The sequence below is a fragment of the Dasypus novemcinctus genome, chromosome Y, assembly GCF_030445035.2.
Source record: "Dasypus novemcinctus isolate mDasNov1 chromosome Y, mDasNov1.1.hap2, whole genome shotgun sequence".
Classification (NCBI taxonomy): Eukaryota; Metazoa; Chordata; class Mammalia; order Cingulata; family Dasypodidae; genus Dasypus; species Dasypus novemcinctus.
Window position 1 is genome coordinate 19,952,679 of NC_092216.1, and position 13,644 is coordinate 19,966,322.

General features: G+C 45.7%; 1 long non-coding RNA gene and 1 pseudogene across 1 annotated transcript; one reads left to right on the plus strand and one right to left on the minus strand.

Moving 5' to 3' along the window:
- The first annotated feature begins 2,365 nt into the window (after positions 1-2,365).
- Positions 2,366-3,431, plus strand: LOC139438345 (uncharacterized). Its single transcript, XR_011648036.1, has 3 exons — positions 2,366-2,481; positions 2,592-2,677; positions 3,316-3,431. It is a non-coding gene; the product is annotated as an uncharacterized lncRNA (long non-coding RNA).
- A 9,441-nt stretch (positions 3,432-12,872) lies between these two features.
- Positions 12,873-13,644, minus strand: part of LOC139438275 (lysine-specific demethylase 6A-like) — a 68,337-nt pseudogene continuing 67,565 nt past the window's right edge.

Genomic DNA, 13,644 nt, shown 5'->3' on the forward strand with positions numbered 1-13,644 from the left:
TAAATGGGTCTGATCATTGAAATATTTGAACCTGGCTGATAGGATGATATACCTTAACTTGGCCCATTAATTAATTAATTAATTAATTAATTAATATTCTTGTTACTTCTTATGGTAAGAAATATTAATATAATGCAACATTGCTCATGGGCAACAGTTTAGGTAGAGACTACTTTACAAGAAGACTGATGCTCAGCTATCAGCTTAACCTGAAAGGCTTAAAGAAAAGTGAAGGTGGAAGTAATGGACCACGTGCTCTGCACCCCTGGCACGCGGGCCGCGGGGTGGGGACTGGGAGGAGTGGTGTGGAGCATGGAAAGCTCCACTTTCCCGCCAGGTCGGCTAGGTTGGCGTCACCAAACCCTGCGCATGCGCCCAGGACGTCTCCAACGCCACAGGCTGCAGGAATCCACCCGCGTATCTAGGGGGCGCTGCTGTACCCGCGGGCGTGGCCTGGGGAGAGCGTGTGTGGGTCCTTCCCTGCACCGGCCCGGGCCACATGGCGAGTGAAGCGGGTCCCGGCGAAGGCCCGGCTCCCCAGGCACGCTCAGAACACCTCGTTGGCTTGGCAAGCGGCCCTCTGGTAGGAACAGTCCCCACAGAGCTGCAGGGCAGGGGCGGAGGCACAGGCCCCAGCTGGAGGGAGGGAGAGGGGAGAGGCGCCCTGCGAGGAGGCCGCGGTGCTCTGGGTGGAGGAGCTGCGGGGAAATGGAGATGCTGGAGTGGAGAGCGGAGCTGGACATCTGGAGATGGGGGGACGTGGTGCTGTAGAATGTAGTGGCGGTAGTGGAGGGAGTGGCCTAAGAGCAGGTGCAAGAGCAGGAGCGAGAGGCGGAGCAGAAAAGCCTGGAGGAGGGGCAGGAGGAGTGCGGGCGGGCCCAGCCAGGGTGCGATGCCGCGGAGGCCAGGACATCCCTGCAGGCGCTGGAGGTCCTGCAGTTAGAGCTGAGCAGCCTGCAAGCCCGAGCCAACCGGGCCCTGTGCCTGCTGAAGCGCAAGCTGAAGCGGAGGCTTAAGCCGCACCTGCAGCGCAGAAGCAGCATCATCGAGGGTATTCCTGGCTTCTGGGTCAAAACCGTATCCTTGTGCAACTGCGTTTAGCTAAAGTCCAAGCGCAGGCAAAGCTCCTTTCTGGTGGTAGAAAGCGGTTTCTTAAGTGCAGGGAGGGAATTTGACTGAAGACACACAAGGCGGTGATAATGTACCAAATCCTGTTTTGAGTGGTGATTATGTGGGTTTGTACAGTTGCTGAAACTTAACATATTAAGGGCTGTACATTTTATTATATATTGTTTATGTTTTAATGCAAAAAGTTCAGAAAAGCCCTCCCCAACAAAACAAAACAAAACAAAACCAAAAAAACGTACCCTTACTGCAGTTCCAAGGGGAATGGCCGCGGGCGAGGGTCGTGGGAGGAAGTCATAGCTAGGGAAGGAGGCAGTCCTAGTTGTGAGAGGGAGTGATGCAGGAGGAAAGAGGTCCTGTTGAGGAAAAGGGATGGGTGCAACCACACACAGAGGTCTTGGGTTAATATTGATTCTATTGGTAGTTTTGTCATCCTTCATACTGCTTACTTAGGTGGATACATTCAGCACATGAAGTCCTATGTACACTTTTGCACCCTCACCGGGAACTCAGAGACTGCCTTTCGTGCATAATTAGTAGCATACAGACCCCCACACACATTTGTAAGGTAGAGCTCAGGATCTCAGGAAACAGATTTTCCAAGTGTAAGAGCAGATAGCTATCTGGGAACAGAAAGCCAAGGAAACAGTAGACGAAAGGTAGTCTATGATGAAGGATCTTGATTGAAGGAGACCATCCAGCAATGCCAAGAAATCTGGGAGGTGCACTACCCACTTCTCATTGTTCTGTAGATGTACACTGCTTGCATCTATCCCTTCCATTCCTAGCATGTTAAGGCTTCTTGACCCAGTGCAGATTTTGAACCACCATCAAATGTCAGCCATCATCACTGACCAAGATGTGGACATGCTCAGCTACATCATCAATTTGGAGATAAGTCTGGGAGCATCAGCCCTCTCGGATGAGCTAGCTCTTGAGGGCAAGTAGTACTGATTCAGAACCAAATCAGGAAAAGGCTTGTTCCATAGAGAGGGGTCACCTTTCTCTACCTTTCCCTGTCAGGTGGAAGACTTCAGCTATCCCAGGAAGAGCTGCAAGATCACATTTTCCTTTCGGAGCAACCCCTACTTTGAAAATGAAGCAATCATTAAGATTTACGACATTACCATCACTGGTAAGAGGTGAGTTTCTGGATGGGACAGGCACGGAGGTGTTCAGGATCTTTTCCCACATCTTCCTCTTCTTCCAGGATACTGGGAATTTTACTCCACTCCAGGCCAATGGTTCCACACTTTTGAACACCAGGCCTACAACCGCAGCCACCATAGCACCAACTTTAAGCTTTTTAACTTGTTCTCTGACCACAACTTTGCAGAATCTAATAGGATTGCTGAGGTGAGGCCATCATGGGGAGCATAAGAAATGGCCTTGGAGGGCCTCCCAGCTACTTGGGTAGTGGGAATAGGGTCCATACCCTGGTTCCACCATGCTCTTTCCACTACCAGATCATCTGTGAGGATCTCTGGCTGAATCCCCTGCAATACTACCCAAGGATGGAAGAGGCAAGAAGAGGGAACAGAGAGGCAGACAGGTGAGAATGGGATGCAGTGGGGGTTAAATCTGTGTGCCAGCTGCCTGGAACCCTCGGTTCTCTAGTGAAGGAATTAAGGGTAAGAGAGAAACGGTGAGTAACCCCAGGTCTTCAGGGAGGTATTCCAAGATAGGAACAGTGGAGTAGTGTAATCCAAACAAAGTTGTCACTGGAGAAGCTTAATCCAGCTAGAGAGCATGTCCAGCCAAATACACTTAGATGCAGAGATAATCTTCTCCACTCCTAAGCGTAGTAACATGGGCATCAGCCCCAGCCCCAGCTCCAACATTTTGGTTTTGCTCACCCTAAGATTCTTCAGTAGCCTTCCCTTAAAAGTGTATAAATCCTTAGGGAAGTACTCCCTCCAGTGTCCCATCAGGTATGTTTTTTAATCTTCAGAGTATTCCTGATTTTCATATCCATTTCTTTGTTGTGAACAGCCATACAAATACAGGTCGTATCACATGGACAGTGAGGGCCATTTTGAACTTAAGAGTTAGAATTTAAAGACATCACAAGTAGTAAATGGAATAGGCATTGCGTGATCTAGAGAGTTAAGACCCGCTCTTAAACATCATTTAATAAATTCCATTTTTTATATTTCTTCGTCTGTGTGTGTGCATGTGTGCGTTTTCCAGGGAACTCTGTCCTCTTGACCTGTAGACAATCGAGCAGCAAACTTAACACAAATAGGACAAGACCACTTCAGCTATAGGAGATGAATTGACAACTTCGTTCTTTTGCAAACCTGAGACAGGAAGGAAGGAATAAATGGTGAAAAAACAAAGAATGAGTTTGGATAAAATTGGAATGACACTAGTAAAAGAGAAATAAACACTGCCAAGTGTGTCACTCTGCATGTGTGTTTGTATGCTAGGTGAGAAGTGCCCTCAATGACAGCACAGCTCGTCAGTTTAGGCCAGGGGTTCTTAATGAGGGGTTCTTAATCAGAGCATCCATGAGCTTGAACTTATCTTTATTTTCTCTGACCTGTACCTGAAATTCAGCATTTCCTTCACTTTTGAATATATGCAGTAGATTACAGTAGTGTTCATCTCATGTCACATGACAGGTGTTTCATAAGTTGAAAAATCACTAATAATTGTGCTTACTTTGAAATTACCATAGTTGTTAGACATGACACTTGTTGAGTGTCTTAAAACTCTCTGATGCTACATTTTGAGGAGGCGTCCATGATTTTCACCTGACTGGCCAAGGGGTCCATGGAACACAAAAAGTAAAGAATTCCGTTTTAGTCTTTTTTAAATTGCTGCATAAAAATAGCTTATCTGTGGAAAGCAGAGTCTCTAATGTTGGAGTGACGGGGTATAGCAGCCATGGAATTATAATTTGGGGCATAGTGGTTCCTACCATTTCATGGATTAGGAATGATGAGAGAAGAGAGAGGCCAATTAATTTTGGGTTATCATTTTTACAAGGGGAAGAGCAGACAAAAGCTATAGTGAACAAGCGGCTCACAGGTTGTTAAAACCTTTATGTGCTTAATTGTTGATGTTTCACCTAATATTCTTTCATCTTGAATATTCTTATGAAAATGAACAAAATACAAGATGGAGGAAATCTTAAAACTTCACTTCTAAACAAAATGTTTTCCAAATCTATTAATAACATAGTTCTAAATAGGGCAAATTGTCAAGATCAGTGTTCCTGAACAATAGTTTGGGCAATTCAATGTATTTAAAGATTACCGAGTCAGTCTCTGAAATTTGGATTAATGTGAACACAGGTAGATTTTGTTAATTAGTTATTTCTGAAATATTGTTGCATAACAAACAACTTCAAGAATGTCAGCAGCTTACAACAAAAATACGTTACGTGCTAATGATGCATTTTTATTTATGTGGCTGCATCAATAGGTGATAATAGGTGCATCAATAGTGTGTCAGCATGTATGTGTTAAGTATAGCAAGTTCATTCTCAAAACTGAGTCTGATCTCAAATACCTGGATAAAATGCATACTGCTGAGTGCCACCTGCAGAGATACTGACTCAGTTCAGCTGGCGTGAGGCCCAGCACTTTATTGTTATAATGAGGTGAGTATAATGCAGGTGATTTATGCAGAGCAGACTTTTAGAAACAATGGGATAATTGCTGGAATATGCTCTGGGGCCAGGCTACTGGTGTTTCAGTTCTAGGCTTAGGCAAGTAAACTTGCCTCTCTCTTTATTTTTTTTAATGTTACATTCAAAAAGTGTAAGAGGTCCCCAAAATTCCCACAACCCCCTCACGCCACTCCTCCCACATCAACAACCTCTTTCATCACCATGGGACAGTCACTGCATTTGGTGAATACATTTTGGAGCACTGCTGCACCACATGGATAATGGTTTACATTATAGTTTACACTCTCCCCCAGTCCACCCAGTGGGCCATGGCAGAACATATAATGTCCAGCATCTGTCCCTGCAGTACCACCCAGGACAACTCCAAGTCCTGATATATCATATATCTTCTTCCCTCTCCCTACCCTCATATATCTTTTTCCCTCTCCCTACCTTCAGCAGCTACCATGGCCCCTCTCTCCACATTAATGCCACAATTTCTTCCTTTACTAATCTCAATATTTCCATAGTAGAATATCAGTAAGTCCACTCTAATCCACACTCTGTTCCTCATCCTGTGGATCCTGGGATGGTTATATCCACGCCACCTCTGTATCAAGATGAGGGTTAGATTCCACATGGATGCAGACTTGCAACTCCTACACTCTGGATTATTGGACTAAACTTGCCTCTCTTAAACTGAGTCCTCTCATCTCTGAAAAATGAACCATAATAATACCTGCCTTGTGAGGTGGCTGTGAGGATTAAATGAGTTCATGCATTTAAAATGTGTCTACAATGTAAACTTTAATCCGTGCATAGTGGCAATGCTCCAAAGCATGTTCATCAATTGCAATGAATGTACCACACTAATGAAGGACATTGTTTATGTGGGAAAACGTGGCAGGTGTGGGGAGTGGGTCATATGCCAATCCCCTATTTCTTATGTACCATTTATGTGACCTAAGTATCTTTTAAAAAAAAGCAGTTGTAATATGATGGCCTTTTCAGGACATTGGAATTGTCCTTAATGATGTTGTAGTGACAGATACAGGCCATTTTGCCATAACTTATAAAAATGTGTGGCAGAGATTTTAAACTATGATGTAAACTATAAACCACACTTAATAGTGTCCTCCAGTATGTGTTCATCAATTGTAAGAAAAGTACCACGCGAATGAAGGATGTTGTTAATGTGGGAAAGTGTGGGAGGGGTAGCGACTGGGAAATATGGGAATTGTCTGCATTCATTCATTTATGTAACATATATGTAATCTAAGTATCTTTTAAAAGGTATGTCTCAAAAAATGCAGGAAATGTAGATTCCTGAGAGGAGGTGGTAAAGGTGCCATTGATCTTGGTAACTAATGGAAAGGGGATCTATAGGAAAGAAAGAGATTGGCTCATAATTGCCTGGGCTCAGCTGAATTCCTTGTTTTACTCAGGCCTCTCCATTGGGGATAGAAGGTGGAATGGCAAGTATGCAGATGCAAGGTTGTCCCCAGGGTATTCCTAGTGATGACACCAGGTATTTTACCTCTGTTAATAGCTCTCTTGTCTACAGGCAGGCTTAAGTGTTGTGCCAAGCCCAGCAGTAGGTGGTTCATAGGAAAATGTGGGGTCTCTATGCCCTCTGTGAATACACTTCTTGGCCATGAAACCCTCTATTAGAAGTCTCCTACTTATTGTACGGTGCACCACACAGTTGCTATCACAACCAGTGCTTGTGCATCTGGTGGTCCTGTCCTTTCCTATGTCGTCATTTAATAATGCATTAAATTCAAAGAATGGGACGGTCTCCTGCAGAAAGACCCACACCTGGGAAAACTCCCTCAGCAAGGGCAGACACTTCAGCTCTTCCTCCCTGAGAGTGTAATATCCTCCCAGAAGCAACTCTAGTCCATGGGAACAACAAAGGGGAGACCCTGCCCATAACTGTAAATGGATATTCATTGTTTCACCCAGGAACTCCTCCCCATGATCAGGTAAGAGTCCACATGAGCATCTCTGTCATCGCCATAACTATATTGACATTGCTGGCTCTATATCGACTCTGTCCCCCCTGCTAATTTTATGGCAGACTTAATGTTGTGTATCACAGCAGCACTGTCAAGGCACAGGATTTGATATCAGAATTCATGGATCTTCCCTGCCCCTCAAGCATTAGATATCACCTCCTCTATGGATTTGACATTCTAGAAGATGCCGTGGCCCCCTTTTTAAGGGGGGAAGCTTAAACTCTAGAAAAGAAGCCTAGATCAGCTTTGGCTGCTGTTCCTATCACTCACCCCACAGATGGGACTGACAGAGGCCTTTCCAGTTCCAGAACTTTAGATTTCAAGGGGCCCTTACAGTTCTTATCATGCTACTGATATGGGCTATGTGTGGGGGCTGTGTGTTTCTTCATGAATATCTGGGCTGTTTGTGTAAACTTGCTAAAACTTAAAATTCCAGCAGAAGCCATGTGTGCATGCAAAGAATAAGAACTGCAGCCCCGCCTGTGGCCAATGGTTCTGGTGCTGTACAAAGGACAAAGAGACTAGAGTTCATATGCTTGGTATCTGCCCATCCATTTCCATTATTACAAAAAAGAAAAAGAAAAAAAAATGAAAAGAAATAAAAAGAAAGACCAAAACACCCATGACTTATACTGCCAAGAAATTCCAATTCACATCCCTTGAAGCATAGAGGGGGTTGAGGGATTATTCAAGCAGAACCCACTTGTCTGTTCAGGGACAAGAAGTCTGGGGTTTATACAGGCAACGAGTGCACATCCTAGATAGGGAAGGATGCCTGGAAAAGGATATGAGCTAAACAGGGTCCATATAACCGGAAAGTTGTGGCCATATACATGCAGAAGGATTCCAGCGTTTTTATACTTGGAAAGCCCACGTAGATCTATACTTTAGGGAAAAAGAAAAGGATCACTCACACATGTCAAATATGCAGCTTCTCTAAAAACAGTCTTCTGTTAAATATGTTAATATGCAAACATCATACAACCCAGCAATTGCAGCCTGGAGCTTACGCTGGAGATGTGAAAACCTGTGTTTCCATCAATCTGCACAGGCATACCATAGCAACTTCTTCTTTAAAAGCCAAACACTGGAAAGAACTCCAAGATTCTTGAATGGTGACTGTTTAAAAGTGCCACGGCACCTAATGTCATGGAAGAGTAATCAGCAAGGAAAGGGATTAACATATTGACCCCTTAGTCCCACAGCCGGCAACCTCACTTTGGAAATTCAGTTAAGCAGGTGAGCAGAGCTTAAAGTGGCCATTTGTGCTGCGTCTCCAGGGGCTGAGGATGACTCTGCATAGAACAGTGCCAAGGGACCAGATGAAATGCCCCATGTTACAGATGATGCGTGACTCCATGTTTATTAAATCCTGTGTCGGGCAAAATTATGGAATTTAGATGTTTTCATGTCCCACTGTTAAGGGTAGGACGGGAAGCAGGTGATACGGCTCTTTGCTGCGGTATGTGCCACGTACCACAGCACTACTGTAACCTACTAATAGTAGGCGAATCTGTGTGTGGGTGTGTAAGGAGGATGGGGCAGGAATTCCCGGAATTTCCAGTGGAAATTTTCTGAAAACGTTTCTAAAAACAGCTTTTATGTCTAAGTCGGGGGTGGGGGTGGGGGGGGCTTGAGGTGGTGAAAATGTCCTGTGGTTGTGGTATGGTGCTAGAGTTTTTCTTTTAACCAGATATTACCTGTGGGAGACAGTAACGGGTCCAACGGCTTTGGATTCGCTCACTGGCGCACGTGAATCCACAAGGAGGTGACCATAGAGTTAATTAAACGAAAACAATACATCTGAACTGCTGGCGTTCGCTGAGGCTGCAGTGTACTTCCCATCGCTGCTTGGAAATCCTGGCAGCAGACGGGAACCCAGTCAGCGTTCCCCTTAACAAAGACAGTCCTCCCTCAAGCTCCAGGACAGCAACTCGTGGCTCTGCAGGAGAACCAGGCAACAAGAGAGCAACTCCCCAGAAGAGGAGGCAAGCGCTCCAGGAGCAGCCTGCAACAAGGAAGGCACTGAGACCTAGGAGTGGGCCTCGCCCTTCCCGCGCCGTCTAAACTCGCCCTTACTTCCTGGCCTCAGCGGTCAGACCTCCTACTGCGAGGCAGGCTGGGCGCAAGGCCATCCGCCCTCAGCCTCCGTGGCCTCCCTACGAGCCTGCGACGTCCCGCAGCTGCTGTATAACAAGTTTGGGGTGTAACGGGCGACTCGGTCCAGAGTCAGTGTACAAGCACCCGGTAACGGTGCTCCTGCTGCAGGACTGCCTGCTCTCTCAGGCAGCTGGAGGCCAAGGGCGAGCGGAGCTTTGAGCTGGACAGGCGGCTGGAAGGCTGCAGGCGGGGCCGCTTGCACCACGGGACCCACTACCGCGAGGTCCGCTAGGTCCGCTCTGGCCGCCACCGGGTACGCTTCTTCTTCCTCACCGCGTGTGCGCCCGGTGCGCGGAGAGCGTCCTGGACCACCTGCGACGGGGCGAGCACGCCCCCGACGTGGCCGTCATGAGCGCCTGCCTCTGGGACCTGTCCAGGTACGGCCGGGGGTCCTGGCGGAGCTACAGGGAGACCCTGCGGAGGGTGTTGGGTGGTCTGAGCCGCGTGCTGCCCGCGCCCTGCCTGCTGGTGTGGACACCGCCGAGCCGCTGGCTCAGACTTGTCCGCGGGCTTTCTGCCGCGGGAGCGCTAGCCCGGGGCCGCCCGCCTGCGTCGTGGGAAGGCGTTGTGGAGGCCAACTTCTCCAGCGCCCTTGAGGCCCGCAGACGGGATTCGAAGTGCTGACTTCCGCTTCCACTTCCCGCAGACCGCGCAGCACCGGCAGCAAGCCGGCGTGCGCTGGGACCAGCGAGCTCACGCCATCTCTCTCAGCTGCTGCTGGGCACCTGGCTGACGCCTGGGGCGTGGACCTCCCGTGCCGCGCGCGTGCGGGCAGGTGGATCCTGGACGGCGCGGCGAGGGGCCGTCGAGAAGGCGCAGCCGGCAGGGAGCCCCTAGACAGCCGACATGGACGCAGTGAACGCGCTGCACCTCCCTTGCTGTCCAATCCCAGGTCTCTGGGCTCCCTGCGGCGCCCGGGCCGCCCAGGCCCCAGGCTAGACCAGGAACCCTCCACCCAGGCAAGGCACCTCTCTAACCTCCCACCTAATCCGCAGGGTCGGCCTGCATCTGGGGTCCTCATCACGCCGCACAGATGAAGCACGCGAATCCAGCTGCATGGCTGGAAGACACACCCCAGCAGGCCAGGTTCCCACAACTTCTGGTCCTCATAGCGACCGCCGAGTTCACAGGGGATCCCCAGGTGATCGCCCGCGTCCCTCGCCCTCCTCATGGAGAGGACGCGGCAGGCTTTCAGAGAGAAGTCCTGGGCGGGGCCAGAGGCAAAGCCTCGGAAGCCACACTTAGTCCAGTACCCTCCCGAAGTTGACAGGGCGTGCCTGCTGCCTGCCCTTCCCCTCCCCAGACGTTTTCTGAGTATCTGATGTTGTGGCCATTACCAGCCCTGCCACGACGGGGACCTTTTGCCCCTTGTTCTCACAAGTGGGCAGCCTGGCCAATCCTGTTTGCCGGTTGCCGTCCTCTTCCTTGAGAGAGGGTGGGACCTGCCTGGATCCCCACTGCCTTTCTCTTAGGATGCAAAAAATGAAAACAAAAAGCTCTTGCTGAAACACTGTGGCTGGCTTTGGGACGCCTTTCTGGGGCTGCACCCTGGGGCTTTGTCTCTATTTCATGGAAACTGCTTTGCTTTTCCATGGGCTTGAATATCCATTAGGCTTAGGACTAGGTGGGGCTCAGAGCAGTGCTGGGGTACCCACTAAATACGATGTCCAGAATGATTGCTGGGCTGGGGGTGTGGGCAGGAGCTACATAGAACGTGTCGTTCTCTGTGCAAACTAGCAGGAGCTGAACCTCTTGGCCTCGTGGTTTCCTGGGGCTCTCAGAGCATCGCTGACACATCTAGGTATGCAGAAGACATAAGTTTCAGTCTTCAGGTTACAGAGAAGAGAGGAGAGGCTGAGAGGTGAGTAAGTCTTGTTGACGGTCAAATAGCTGACCAGCAGCTCCATCAGGGTGTGTACCGTGGACTAGAAGTCCCTGCCTCCAGGTTACACTCGCCAATTCTAACAACACAGGGGTGTGCCCTGAGGAACACAATACCATGAGCTGAGGGTGGAGTCTGGCAAAAACCTAGGCAAGCCAGGTTTTTGATGGGTGACGCCTCTTGCAGATTACTCTAGCTTTTCAGTAATATCTGAACTGTGGAGATGGGAGTACTCCAATTCTGATGCTTTGGGATGGGTGTTCTAGAAAGACAAATGCATTTTATTGGTATACCCATTAATATTCTGCATGTACCTACACAGTTGCATGCCCACTGTGCTAAACAGCCATGCAGATAAGCTGTCAGTATCCTTTTGTTTGCCTCTATGATTTGGCCTTTTATAAGTGTGCAGGCCAGGATGCTAGGAGCATCCATGATACAGGAGCCTGCGATAGAGCATAGCCTCTAAAACTCACATCTAGATACAAGGCAAAAGCAGCCTGTGTCTGTACCACAGGGAGTGCCCAGGTCCACCCAAAGAGGAAATTGCTTAGAATAACAACATAGACTACCTCACTCGGAATCAAGAAATAAAGGTCCAGGGATTATAAAGTTTAGGAAGATTGCATTCATATGCAGGAGAATAGGTTCATAAGGGAGGATCTTACAATGATGAAAGGAACGACGCAAAAATTTGTTTTTAATATTTAAAAATTATATCATTTCTTTATTCGACCTTGTTTTGGGGGAGGTTTTGGATTGCAGAAGGGTTGCATCTGTGGCAGGGGAGGGTCACTGCTGGGGGCAGTGGTGGGGGCATGCCCCTATGGAACATGAATGTGTTCAGGTGCTCATGAGTTGTTGTCTTGGTGGATGAGATCCTTTCAATAACTGAAGGAATTCTGGATGCCCACTCTGGGTAGTCTTGCTTCTTTCTCTAATAGAGTGGCAAGAGTCTAAAGATATTTTACAACTGATGGTGAAAAAACCTTAATGGAAGCATTTATAAAACTTTTACAAAATATAAAGCCTATTGTTATACATATTATTCATTAGCCAAAAAATTCTTATGTCATTCTTATGGACTTAGCCATTATTTCCATGATTTTTTATCAGAAATGTGAAGCTTAATAACCTGACTTGCCCTATCAAAAACAGCAACAGTGACATTTTATTGCAATTTTCTGAGCTGTGGACTGAGAATCTAGTTTTTCTGAATAAGAAGACCAAAAATTCACCATGTCACTATCCACTAATTGACCTTTTTTTTGTGACATGCTTCATAATGTTTCTTAATCAATTCAACCACAAATTACTAGGCAAGTTAGAACTAACCTAAAAAAGTACCCAACACAAAATCATAACATGACATTTTTTAGTATAAGTAACATGAACCTGCCTGGTATGCTTCCTATGCTGTTTAAAGTTAAACAAGAACTTTTACCAGAAAAACTACACTCAACTATTGTATTTTGATACTCACCAATACAAATTCAGGAAATGAGATTTTTCTCTTGTTTTACATGCTAGGACTTACATAATGCCCTCAGTTTAACCTCTTGCCTTATAAGCCTTAAGGAATTTACTATATGATTTTACGGAACAAGTTTGCTAACTTACACATTAGGGAATTGTGAATTACATTTTTAGAAAAATGAAACATAATAGAGAACAAAATATAAGTATATCACAGATTTTAAGTGCTGGTCATGACATTGTGATTATACACAATAAATTATTTCAAATGTGATGGAAAACCTCTGGAAAAACAATTATCTTGCAATAAACAGGAAGAAGATTTGTTCTATAAAGTCATAAGTGGCTTCATTCAGTCAGTACCCTAATGACACACCCATTTCTAGTTTACAATTTTCTGTTTCAGGTCATTATATGTAAAAAGGATAAAAGCACACTCTAACCTAAATTACAAAACTAACTCAACATTTTTACATATGTTAAGTAATATAGCTATTACAAGAACTTCATTCACTATAAATGGAAAGAATCTGTTTTCTCCCTGCATATTTCACATTTGATAAACTAATTTTTCAATTGTACAAGATATGTTAGCTCAAAAATCACCTGGTGTTTGACTCCCTGGAACTTCATGAAGAGTTGAACTGTATTCACACACAGTATGGTATGACCCACATGGCTTAAAACATTTCCTGCTGCACCACATGAACAACAGCAAGAAATTTGGTCAACTCATGTAGCTGTATTCTCTAGCTGAAATTAAATAGTAGATTAAAAGTAAAATCATGGCATAAACATCTGTGAGATACAGTGTAGCCATTTCCTCATAAATCTCATGTTCCAATCAGAAAAGCAATTAAATCTATAAATATTTTACTACTGCAGTTTCACAAAGTACTGGACTATTCAATATATTCCCAAGAAAAATTTCTAACAAATACTGTGTAAAAATAATTACTTAAAAAGGAATGTAGTAAATGGATGAAATCGTTTATATTTTATTTTATACTTAACATATAATGAGGGATTTTATATTCATAAGAAAGAAGAAAAAGCCTAATTGCAGAATGTTTTAAAATAATTTAAGACTACAACAACTTTTAGATAAAGCTTTATAAAGTGAAAGAATAATGACTGGGAATGAAAGAGTATGAAACTAGACAATTTCCAGTCCTTAATTCTCTTTGCTCTAGTTCAAGGAAATATTACTGATGAAATTACTTACTTTTTATCATTTGAAAGGTCAATGTTGGTCCCAGACTTTATTGTTTTAAAGGGTTCTATATTCCTCTTCCCAGATATTAAAAAAAGAGAGAGAAAATATTAAATTCATGCCTTTTAATGGAAATCATGATGGACCCCAAAAG